This window comes from Sipha flava, unplaced genomic scaffold, assembly GCF_003268045.1.
Source record: "Sipha flava isolate LNK unplaced genomic scaffold, YSA_version1 107_pilon_pilon, whole genome shotgun sequence".
In the NCBI taxonomy this organism is placed as follows: domain Eukaryota; kingdom Metazoa; phylum Arthropoda; class Insecta; order Hemiptera; family Aphididae; genus Sipha; species Sipha flava.
This window is the reverse complement of record NW_020271724.1, coordinates 1775089-1788654: the sequence shown is the minus strand read 5'-3', so window position 1 is coordinate 1788654 and position 13566 is coordinate 1775089. Positions and strand designations below refer to the sequence as shown.

Sequence of the window (13566 nt, the reverse complement as noted above, 5' to 3'; positions counted from 1 at the left end):
AATATTTAAGTTACTCAAAAACGGTACTTCAATTTTAACTGTGAAATTTAAATTGGCTTTTATAATTTATTCATGCAGAAAATGAAAGCATAACGTTCGAATAATTTACTTGTCAGTGTATCCAAATAACTAACGTGAAATCATAATTTGACAAATAAACAGTTTCATACAAAATATTTTATCTTATATCTGACATTAAAATTGAATAAAATATTATCAAGACTACTGTATACTTACAAATCTGTTATACTGTATAGTAACATTTTTGACAGTTAATTTTTTTTTTCTATTTTCAGTAAAAAGTTTAAATTTTGAGATTTGATATCTACGGAATCAACAAAATAATATAATCAATGAACTAACATATATAACATATAATACATACAACTATTTTTATTGATTAAAATACCTAACATAACTCACACTATTGAATGTTTGAATGTCATTTCAATAAATAACGTGAAATTAAATGACATCCTATAAAGTGACAAATCTTCACGGAGTACGTAATTTGAAATCATTTATATGAGTATACATGGATGAAATTCAATAGTGTAGTTATTCAAAATCACAGATTTACTTCACGAATTATATATGCACTTAAGGAAATCTGCTGAACTATTGTAAAATGTTTTTTTTACCTATAAAATTAGTTTTATTGTTTATTTATTTGGTTGGTACTATTCTAAATTATTATTTAAGATAAACAATACAAGTTAAAAAACTCGAGTGTAATTTTTTATTTTATATTCTTTTTTATTTTAATTTTAATTTTCACAATCTGTATTTACGTTTATATAATAAGGGAAATTGATAGAAAGAAAAAACATAGTGCGTATAACTTAATTAGTTATTTTACTTTTTGTTGTAAAAAAAATGAAGTAAAAAAATATAGAATAAATAAACTAAACTCTAATAGTTCTTCGAAATTATTTACTTCATTTTGTATCATATTTATATTTAAAAATATTCACACCTATTCAAAATAAAAACAATAAAATTCAAGGATAAGAGAATTTTGCCTTATATTTTAATATCTCCGATCTGACAGAGTATGTCTTACAGACGGCATTATGAACTGGGACTAATTTCGTGAAAGTATCGACCAAAACATAAATCTAAACACCTTTTTAAAGACCCCAGACAACATCGTCGACGCTGTCCAAAAATTCACCGAAATCATTCAAACAGCAGCATGGAAATCATTATTTGTGCGTCTCAAATGCCAAAAAAACTCCCTAACAGTTCCCGCTCACATTAGTGAGTTAATCACGCAAAAACGTCATGCTAGAGATCGATGGCAACACACTAGATTTCCCTCTGACAAAAGCATTTACAACAATCTAACCTCTTTTCTTAAACGCACCTTAAACAAACTTAGGAACGATTCCTTCAACGACTGGATCTCGTCACTCACCACAAAGGACGGCTCCATGTGAAGAGCCACACGAAGTTGCCTTAAGCAAAGATCTCCACAAGCCCCACTAAAAAACATCAATGGAAATTGGTGTAAATCTGATCAAGAAAAAGCAGAAACCTTTCGATCTCATCTCTCGGATAATTTCCAACCCCATAAAAATATTGGCAATCATAATTTCTCCAATCACATAGAAAGCTTACTTACATCTCCTCTTCCGCTATACCTTGCCCCTAAACCATTCACTCCAGGTGAAATCCAACACCTTATAAAATCTTTCCCCCTAAAAAAATCACCCGGATTACACCGGATTATCACCGCTGAAGTGGCACGCAACTATCAAAAAAAGCATTAATACATTCCACTCACGAACTAAATTCTATCCTAAGACTCTCCTATTTCCCTCTTCACTGGAAAGTAATAGTTATAATCCTAATTCCGAAACTGGGTAAACCTTCAGACATCTCATCGTCCTATAAGCATCCTACCATTCTTTGTCAAACTCAGCGAAAAATTAATACTTAAACATATATCCAAAATCATAAACGACAAAAAAGTAATTCCCAACACTAATTGGGTTTCAAAATAAACACTCCACAGTCCATCAAGCTCACCGTCTAACCGACGCCATAGCATATTCATTTGAAAACAAATCTTACTCTTCCGTTGTCCTAGTGAATATTGCTCAAGCTTTCGACAAAGTTTGGCATACTGGTCTCCTATTTAAATTAAAAACTATTCTACCACCTCCTTACTTCTTATTTTTTAAATCATACTTAGAAAACCACCATATCGTCACCAAAGTAAGCTTATCACCTATTTTAGCTGGCGTCCGTCAAGATGCCATCCCATCCCCAATATTGTACAATATATATGCAGTTTTATATATCTAACCAACATCCACCCACATATCCGTAGCCGAATTTGCAGTCGATAAAATCATCTTTACTTTCCATAAAAACCCATATACTGCAGGTATATTCCTACAAAATCATCTCAATGACTTAGATTTATGGTACTCAAAGTGGAAAATTAAAGTTAACAATGAACAGTGTTCCCATATCACTTTTACGTTAAAAATAGGCTCAGTCCCCCCCCCCATCTCACTTTTTAACAAAATTATACTACCAGCTTCCTATATCTGTTATTTAGAATTGACACTAGATAAATTGGGTAGAACATGACAAACAAAAAATAGGATTTTTGGACATCAGGCGAAAAACTCTCTACCCCCTAATAAGAAAAAGCTCCAAACTCTCCCAAAAAAATAAACTTCTATTGTATAATTCTCTCCTAAAACCAATATGGTCCTACGGGATTTAGCTTTGAGGCGCCACTAAAAAATCAAATATTTACAAAATACAATTTTTCCAATCCATTATATCACGACTCATTACTAAAACTCCTTTCTATTTCATAAACCATACACTACATACAGATTTAAACGTACCAACAATTACTGAAACAACTAATTCATCATAAAAACTCTTTCGTACACGTCTTGCAAACCATCCAAATTCCCTTAATTCATATTCCATCCCAGGAAACCCACCGAGAATGCTAAAGAGAAACTGGCGTCGAGACTTAGCCTAATTTATACAACAAAATAAAATAAATAAAAACCAAGTCAAAGTGTTACTACTGGGTAACTCCATTAATCAAATTATTTATCTCATTATACTATTAAAGCGAAAATGCTCATTGTAAAAAATAAATTTACAGATTGTACGTACTCCGTTAAAAAAAAAATTAAAAAAAATAAAAATATTTTAATAATATACAATACTATATATACTGTAATACGATACTTTTTATTCTTTAATATTATACAATACAAATTACAAATGTATATGAAAATAGTACGTAGTAACAAATGTAATTGAATTGATACATTTACATTATAATGAAGTATTTATATTCTATATCTATCATCCTAATTCTATATATATACCACTTTAATTATAAGAAATAATGAATGTAATAGTAACATACGAGATATGTTTCTTGAAGAATAATGAATATGGATTATAAATTAATGCTAAAAAGAAAGTGATTCAGCCAAAGCTATGCAGAGGTCTGATGGTATTTTGAATAACTTAAATATCAGATTGAGAGAATGTGAAATTAATGTAGTTGTAAGTGGGTTTGATGAAAAAATTGTATCTACACGTTTGTTTATAAATTGTCCTTAATAGTACATAATATGTATCAAGAATAATTACTGGTTAGTAAATTTTTTTATAAATTATAAGAAAATAATTTTCAAATCTATATTATATATATATATATATATATATATATATTTATTGTATATCAATACTCAAAATATCTGTGAATAGTATAAAATATTTTATAAACATATTTTAACCTAAATACCTAAAAGTTTAGATTTTATACATAAAAGAAAATACTTATCATATTGGGTTAGGCTTAGAGATAATCTATGCATAACATAAAAACGGTTTCGATTATAAAACAAACCGCAGAACGATTGGATAGAAACTGATTACAGAATTAAAATCAATTTTTAGAAATAATGATATTTCTGTCGTACATAAAAACGTCTAGTCATGAAGTCCCTTAGGCTTACTAACAATTGAGAGAGCGAGAACAAATTTTAGTAACTAGTAAGTATTGTGAAATGTGATTTTTAAAAATGTATTTGATAGGATAAAAGAAAAATGTACTTTATGTATACAAGCGTACATTATAATAGTTGATTTAATTTATGATAATTTCGGTTTAACGGACTTATTAGCACTCTAATCTATAAAAAAAAAATAACACAGTTCATATAGAACGGATAGAGTACCTAGATAGGTATTCAAGTTAATATAGTATAATACATAGTGAAATAAAATAGAAGAATGAATAATATATTATTTCTTTAATTTCTTTCATACTTGGACGATAACATGGAAATATGTTATTATATATGTTATACGCGTGTATATAAATATTATATTGCATCGTTTTATTTTCTCAGGACGCCTATATGAGTTTATTGTATTACATTTTATATTGAAGGCGTTTGACTGGCGGAACAGATGAGCAAAATGATAAAATTTAACACTGTTGTACAGTTATTAATTTTCTTGTAAATTCCGTTAACTTAACCATTCTTCATTCAATAACGACATAAGTAATAATGTCTAATAATGACTTTTATTTTTACTATGTTATACAAATATGATTTTCTTATTGTAATGGTCGATCATTGATAGTACCTACATATAAATGTATTATATTTATGCACTAGACTAGTCATTGAAATAACAATTCAAAATTTAACAATTGAAAACTCGTTAGAAAACTTTTCGATACGTAGGTTTAATATTTAGTAAATTATATTTTCTTACTTGTTCATTAAATATTTTAAGTAAGATTATGAAACACATTTGAGAGTTGCTTTTAGACTTCCCATATACTAGTGTACGGTATATCTATAATTTTAAAATTAATGGTAAAGTAAATTTTTCGTAAATAGAAAAAATACGTGAAATATAATGTTCTAATTTTATAATATCTATATATTTATATGGAAATGTGTTGAAAATTTAAAAAAAAAAAAATGTAAAGCCAGAATACATTCAGATGAATATTCCATTTTAAGTGATTTAGCCAAAATATCACATGTTCATTTGCTCGATATTGTCAAAATAGAAGCTAAAAGAGCAATGGGAAATTTAAAGGAGCTTTCTAAGAAAACTGAACTCAGTACTCAATTTGTTGTAACAACTATTGCTTCAGAGGTAATACAAACAATAATTTAATCTTTCTGGTATATTATGTACTATACATTTATATAACCTAATATAATTTTAAATATTTTTAGTTGAATAGTTCAACAGTTTCCGGTCAAATTCCCGGCGTACGGTTAGTAAAAAGGACTATACGCGTAAGGGTACGTGAAAATGTAGAACCAGGAATACCGTGATCACTACATGATCTTTTAATACCAGAAGATTATAAAAAAATATCAGACAGTAAGTTATTTTTACTATTTGATTCCTTTGATCATGACCCGGACAACTGCGATCGTTTTTAACTATTTTCCACAGAAGACAATTTGTAAAAAAATTTCGAATGCGATCATTGGTATGCAGATGGCCGCATTTCATATACTCCATCTATTTTTACTCAACTATATACTATTCACGGAATTCAATATTCAAACGTTTTACCTTTGGTTTATGCACTCTTACCAAATTATAAAATAAAAAACATATATTCGTTTATTGCAAAGTCTACTAACATTAAACGACAACTTAAAACCCACAACGGTCATGTGAGATTTTGAAATTGGTACAATAAATACTTTCAAAAAAAAATTCAGTGATATCAAAATTCTTGGTTGTCATTTTCACTTTGCGCAATATATCTGGAGACACATTCAAGAATGTTGTCTATCAAAACAATTCAAAGAAGATCCCACTTTTACTTTTGAAATAAAAAAATTAAACGCCTTAGCATATGTTCGAGTTGATATTAGTGTTAGACATTTTGAATATTTAGTCAACACTCCTTTTTACCGAGAACTGGAATCTGATTTATCGTGATTACTTGACTATTTTGAAGAAATGTGGGTTGGTAAAATTAAGGCTGTTCGATTGTCATAAAATATAATCGATTGTCCAAAGTATTAAATAATCAAAAATGGCGATTAATCGAAGATTTTCATCAAGGAGTGCTAGAGTGCTCGATTGTTGAAATAGTCAAGGACCTATAGATTAATCGATTAATCTATTAAAACAAAATATAGATAAAGGTTTAATGGTTTAACTGGTTTAAGTATTGCTCTATTGTATTTCCTGCCAGGTGCTCAGGTTTAAGGCTATTGGTTAACTCATTTACGAAAAATGCAAAAATTAATCGTTAGATTAATATTTAATACACTTTTGAAATACTAAAAACTAAGAAGTATAAAGGGTATTCTGTTTGATGATTCAAATGATGATGGATAACAATTTATCACTGTGTGTGCTATCCGAGGGCAAGTAAACGGGTCACTTGCCCAGGCCCCAGGGCCTCAGATATATTTAATAACAACTATATTGATACCTATAAGCAGGGGCAGGCCCACAGGAATTTAAATGAGTAGCTAAAAATATGACATAACTAAGGATCTGTAGTGACATACATTTTAAAATCTAAAGTAGTGCCAAAAATTGAAATTGTAATTTTGTGTAGATAGGTTAACAATTTTGATGAAAGGGCTCTAATTTATAGTTGTGACTTATGCTACTATTTTAGGAAATGTATTTACAATTTTAAAGACTAAAACTAGTAAAACTTACAGCGCTTGTATTAAAATTAAAATAAATCCTTACTTATCTATTTAGCAAATATAATAGTTAGTTATAGACTTATAGTTGGTAAGTTATTATATAATAACTGCTAATAAATTCCAGGCTGTCTTGATTAATATTCTTGCTTTAATTAATATAAATGTCTCAAAAAAAAAACATTAAGATCCATGTCTACATTAATTTATATCCCTACCTACAAGCGTAACTATTGTTTCTTTACAACAGTTAACTAAATGTTAACTTAACCAGTTTAGCCTTTAGGTTAATACTTAATAATTTTGTTTTTTTATTTGTTGCATTTCAATGTATCGATTAATTGATGTTTCGATTAATCAGTGATGAATACTTTTAAAAATAATAATCGATTAATCGATTAATCAATGCTGCAGTTGATTAATCGAAACAATCGAATAGTCCTAGGTAAAATGGACAGAAACGGAAAAAGGGAAAATCAATTACAATTTGGAAGGAGGATGGCATAATGGTTTTTCATCCATATTGAACACTATTCACTCAAACACTTGAAAATTCATAAGAACCCTACAAAAATAAGAAAATCTAAATCGTCTGAAAATGGTCCAGTATTGTACTGGAGCAAAAACGACAAGAAAACAGAAAAAATAATGACAATGATGAGAAGATAAATACATTATGTATAACATTTAATAATAAAACATTTTATATATCTGGAATAGCTCATAACTTATAATTATTTTCACGCATATTATTTTTACACATATTATTTTTATTAATCAGGCATATCATTTATTTTATAATAATTTTTTTTTTTTTAATTTGATTTATAGAATCACGACAAAATATTATTTTTTACATAATATATATATTATTTTGAAAACGACTAATTTTCCAAACGACCAATTTTACTACAACTACTTGACAGTACCCCTACCTATATTACTCAAACTACTGATATACTTATATATTACACTACATAGCTAATACTATGATTATAAAATGTACCTATATAAAGTCATTTTTACATTTATAAATTAAAAAAAATCAATGTATTTTTATTTGAATAGATTGAATCTATAGTAATTAGTATGTACATAGATAAATATTTCCCAGGAAAATATTTGTATTTATGTTAAATAATGTAAAGAAAATTGGATCACTACGTGTATAAATGAATAGCCAATAGTTGCATAATTACAACAATTATATTAATTAATTATAGTTATTTATAAGTTTATGACTATTCAAAATGTATGAAATTAAATAAAAAATATTTTAAAAGATGAAATTTATAAATTTTTACATTTATTAATAAATACAGAATAAAAATAAAAATTGGAATAGAGTTAGTATATTAATAATTTTCTAGTCTCAAAAATGTAAATAATCATATTACAAAAACTTAAATAAATTATTCAATAAGTATATCGTAAACAACATTATAGTATACTTAGGTACCTATATTATGGGTATTGATAAGTTCGAATTTTCATTATTTTATACATAAATATTAAGTTCGGTATTTATCTGTATATATTAATTCATTAGATACGCATAAAATATATTGTGTATATACATGTATAGCAGCAAGTTATTGAGCTATTAGAGTTAGTAATTGTATCAAACCGCTTGGGTGGTATTTAATATAATTCTTAATGTGAAATAAGACAAGTAAAATAATTATAGCTTTAAAATAATAAGAATTATTGAATTCTACTAAGAGATTATAAATGAATTAAAGTTTTCAAAATTGTATGATAATTTTGTAAATGCACCTACGTCACAAGTAACTAAAACGGTACATGCAGTACGTGATGAAATTCAATCTTGGTGGGTGGTTTTTGGTTCATAAAATTACAGTTCAATTTATATTAATAATAACTATTGTAACTTTAATCATTTTTAAAAAATCTTTTTATACTTATACTAGTTTGTAAAATTAAATATATTATTGAATATTTGTTAGTATTAATAATTCTACTAAATACTCATATTTATAGTATTTAAAACAGACATTTGAACAGAGTATTTACAAATAAGTATATAATTAATAAATAATTACAAATTTATTAAAAAGTAAAATAAAACTTCGAAAAAAGATTCAATAAAAATCGAAAGTTTTTTGACATTAATATTAATTTACTCAATTATATTACTGGATTTCAAGATATTTATAAATTGTTTTCTATAACATGTAATGTGTAAGTAAACAAAATTATTGGATAATAAACATTTTAAATTTTAACCCAGATGGAGAAAAAAAGTTGAATCAACTTTAATTATAACTGAGGTTATATTGTCAACACCAAGGGTATTAGGAAATTGAAGGAGAAATGGATATCTTTGCCGAACGAAGGTCCAATTATTTTAAAATTTAAAATAGTATTCTAATCTAAAAATAATAATGGACATTTTTTTATTTAATCACTAATTAAGATTCAAATTCTAAAATAATTATATTAGTAGCGAATATTTTAAGTTTAAATAAAAATAATAAGGTTTTATTTAACCTCGTATTGAACATACTAATATTGTCTGAAATGTAAATATCTATAATTAATAGACAATTTATTACTCTATAATTTATACGTGAGTATTCACTAGGTATTAAATTTATTAGCATTTTTAAAATTTTTTAATTCTCCCATGCCAGCGTACGTCAGATAGACACTACCCCTCCATCTAACTTCAACGTTTTTCACAGACCTCACTAAATTATTTTCTAATTCATAAAAGTAATTTCTTCAACTATTAAAATAAAGTTAATAATATGAATAAATATTCAGTCTTCAATACTGTTGGTAATACATTCATTTTTGCTTTTTTCATCCATTAACTCGAATTTTGATAGATATGAGGCTGACATCAGATTTGAGTTTTAGCTCCTTCCTCCATGTAAGACACTGTCATATTTCTCGAACCCCTACTCCCTTATGTAAACTGACATAATACTTAAATACTTCCTCTTCATATAGGTCCATGAATAAACATTATTTTCTAAATGTTTTCAAATATATTTAAAAATCAATTTTCTGTTTAAAATCGAATGTTAATTAATTTTTCACGTATAATTGCGAAAAATCCATTTAAAATGTTTAATTTAAATATAAACTATTTATTTAAATTTAGAAAAATTAAAAATTTGATTGAACTAAATTTCAAGATAAATACTGTTATTCTTCATAATATAAATAATTAAATATTTTTTTAAAAAGAAATTTTAACACTGAAATATTTTCGAATATTTTTGGAAAAGCTTTAATTTCGTATTTTACGTAATTTTTTAATTAAATGGTTTTATTTAAACCAATGGTCTTATTTTTTATTATTATTAAAAATGGCTATTAATTTTAAAATTAGTTTTTAAATAATAAGTTCTACGTGCAGTTTGATTTGTATGTAAATAATATGTTGTTTTACATCTCTAGGTCAATTTTATTTCATTACACCTCTTCAGAAACTGTTGAGTGGTAAGAAAATTACGCTAACAAATTCTCAGTAGAAAGTCGTAATTGGAAGAAGATATAATAACGATATTTTATTTCCTATATATTTGAATCGATAGTAATATAAATAATTCACAACAAAATTAGATAGTATAGTTTAAAAGGATATGTATAAATTACCATGCATTTAATTTTGTTCTAGAAATAGGAGTATAGTTAATGGTCAATTTCCTATTTATTATTTAAATCAGTACCTACATTGTGTGTTCAAATCAATACAATTTTTTAGAGTTAAACGAGTACCTACACGAATATGTAACATTTTTCGAGTCAAGTTTGAGTACTCGACTCGACTCAACGAAAAAAATGTTAGTACTCGTAAATACGAGTACTCGATTTTATTCAATTTAAATCGATTATTTGACTATACTCGACTTCAATCAAGTACCTACTCGAGTTTATTTCACTACTTCATTGAAAAATAAATTTTAAAGCTATGAATAACTGGGAGCCAAATATTTCCTATAGGTTGATAGTTAAAATGAATAACAATAGATTTTTATTATCACACTTGTAATTTTATTGTATTAATATTAAATGTAAATTATATTGTTTTAAAAGAGCATACAATTTAAATTGGTTTTAAATTATTATTACACACTTACGTTATAGTTAAAAATATTAAAAAAATTGGAACTAAGATAATTTTCACTAAATGGATTATCATACAATTGTAAAAATCAAAAAGATTATGAAAACTGAAGTATAGAAGCCAATAACGAATCAAGGTGATGCTGAAAAAATTAACTATGTGTCACAAGACAAAACTTCACAATCTAATAATATGATAAAAATAATAATTTGCAAATTCCATTTGTACGTATTGAAGAAATTTATAATTTATACACCATGGTAAGGAAAAGGTATATAAATTAGTATTTAAGTAGATATTTTCTTTATAGATACTATAACTGAGTTGATTGTTAATATTATTATAAAAGCTATAATTATTGTATATTAATGATGATATATTTTTGTTACTTTTTTTAGAAAATCTGGTATAAATATAATAGTGTAAAACAATTATAAGACTATTCAACAGCAAGGACAAAAACTCATGGGATAAATAGCTGAACTATAATTAAAATATATTAAAATAACGCTCTGCATTAAATTACATTATATTTTGCAATACATATATGTTGTATTGCATTAAAGAAATCGATAAATTGTAATCTATGTTGATACATCACAAGTATAATACTAAACCTATAATATTTTAAAATAATAATACTATAAATACTAAGATCCATATTTGACCGTACATGGACTTCATTACGGTGTGTGATTATTAAATACCAACTTTACCCAAAAACTCCATACTGTATTAACAACAAATTTTATTACATTGAAATAAAAAAAAAACGTAGTTTTCTCGTTCTAGTCGTGTATTTGTCATATTTTCGACTAAAAGAATCGACGTTACCGTTGATGGTGGACGTCGTAATATACAAACAAAATAATATTATATAGTTCGCCACCATTCTTAATAACAAAAAAAAAAGTTAGAACACCCACGCCCCCTTGGCTACGTCATTGTGTGTTATATTATATTTTACATATACATTTATACATACATATTGTATATTTATTGACTATAATTATTGTTCTGAACTACTCATACTTAGAGTAGTAATCAATAATTTCAAAAATTATCTGTTTCTATTTGTTTTCAAATGGAAAAATTGAAAAAACCGACTCTGGGACGTTTAGGGGTTTGATATACTGTAGGTACATTAATCTGTTAAAACCGTCAATGACTCTCGAGCGCGCTGTCAAGAAATTAAAAATCTGACAATACCGTCGTGTCACGTTATACAACATGTAGGTACGCGTGAGATAGGTAACCAACAGGACTACGGAGACGACACATCTTGTACCAGACGGTTGACATTACGTACGGCACGACGACGATGCGAACGCAACGCATAGTCACGCGAAAAACGAACAGAAACGTTTAAAACAAACTCGTATTTCACTCGTACACAACAAACCGAACAACCGTACCCAACCGTAGGCAATATAAATATTACCCAAGCCGTAAACGTTAAACAGTGTTGTACATTACAGGTGTATATCGAACGATGTGCTTACCCAGTAAAGAATAATCCGAATACACACACAAGTCGTCGACGGGAGCAGTTGACTATTGTACCCTTCTTCTAGGCCCTTCTTCTTTGCAACACCGGTGATGAGTATGCGTTACAAAGTATTGGGTACGTTATTCGCGTACACCGCGCAAAAACGGATCGGTAACGCAAACAACCGCGGTTCGAACGATTCGCACAACCGCGGAAAACACGAGAACAAAACGATGGCGACCACCGGCTACAACGTCGACCGCGGTCCGTGTGTAAACACGTAGGTATACGTTTACGTGTTGATAAATAGCAACGGGCTTTGGTACGTACCTATAATAATGTCACGCGCGTATAAAACGTTTTGCGCGCAATGCACTGGAGTTCTCCGACGCGTACGCAGCACTACCGTCGACGTTGAAGTGACTTCGTTACAGGTACATTACTGCGGAACGGACAGAACGGGTAACAGGTGCTGCGGCGTGGTGGGAGAACGAAACAGGTAAAAAGTGAACGAAGAATTTCGGTGAGGGCACGCCGCCGCGCCAGATATACGCAGCAGTACATCCTGCCGAGATCAACTTATATGTTATGTGTATGTAAGACGTGTATATATATATTTATACTGTACAATAATATTATGAAGGAAGAACTGGTTATGTACGCGCTTTTTTTAATTTTTTTTATCATAATTCCGGGTAATTATTAAGAAATATAATTTTAATTGATACGTTACCGTTTATAATAACAATTATTATTAATGTACCTACTGAAGAAAATATCCTACTGAATAATATTTTTTTCATAAAGAAACATGTGCCGTTATATATATGTATAAATACCTAAAGTACTGCGAGATTTGAATGTATGCACTCGGAACAGATCTAAATAATAATGAATAAGGTCACCGTCGATATTATATACCTACATATGGTGTACCTATCGTATTTTATGCACATAAGAATCACGTTTGTTATTTCTTAATAAGTATGCAGATGATGAAATGACATCATATTAAATGTATGTATATATATTACTTTTTTTTTATATGAATGACACGATATGTGATTTGAAAATACCTATCTGAAAACACCACGTAGTTATACTCAAAATTTACGAAAAGAATTTTATGATAAAAAAAATCACTTTCCAACAATTTGTACCAATTTGTGTACCTTTTCTACCAATCCGCTCAAACATTAGGTATTCGAACGTTTAATATGTATACATATATATAAATATATACGAGTAAACACTTTACAGACTCCTAAAGTCGTTTT

General features: G+C 27.7%; 1 protein-coding gene across 2 annotated transcripts in view; it reads right to left on the bottom strand.

Annotated features, from left to right (window-relative positions):
- Window positions 1–12741, bottom strand: part of LOC112686117 (ankyrin repeat domain-containing protein 6-like) — a 34268-nt gene extending 21527 nt beyond the window's left edge. Inside the window, exon 1 of one of the 2 annotated variants that reach the window (XM_025558260.1) lies at window positions 12303–12741. The gene's annotated coding sequence lies outside the window, so the exon portion shown is untranslated. Of the gene's footprint in view, window positions 1–237; window positions 318–12302 lie in introns of those variants that run through there. The other variant, XM_025558269.1, reaches the window with a different exon arrangement.
- Window positions 12742–13566: the final 825 nt, after the last annotated feature.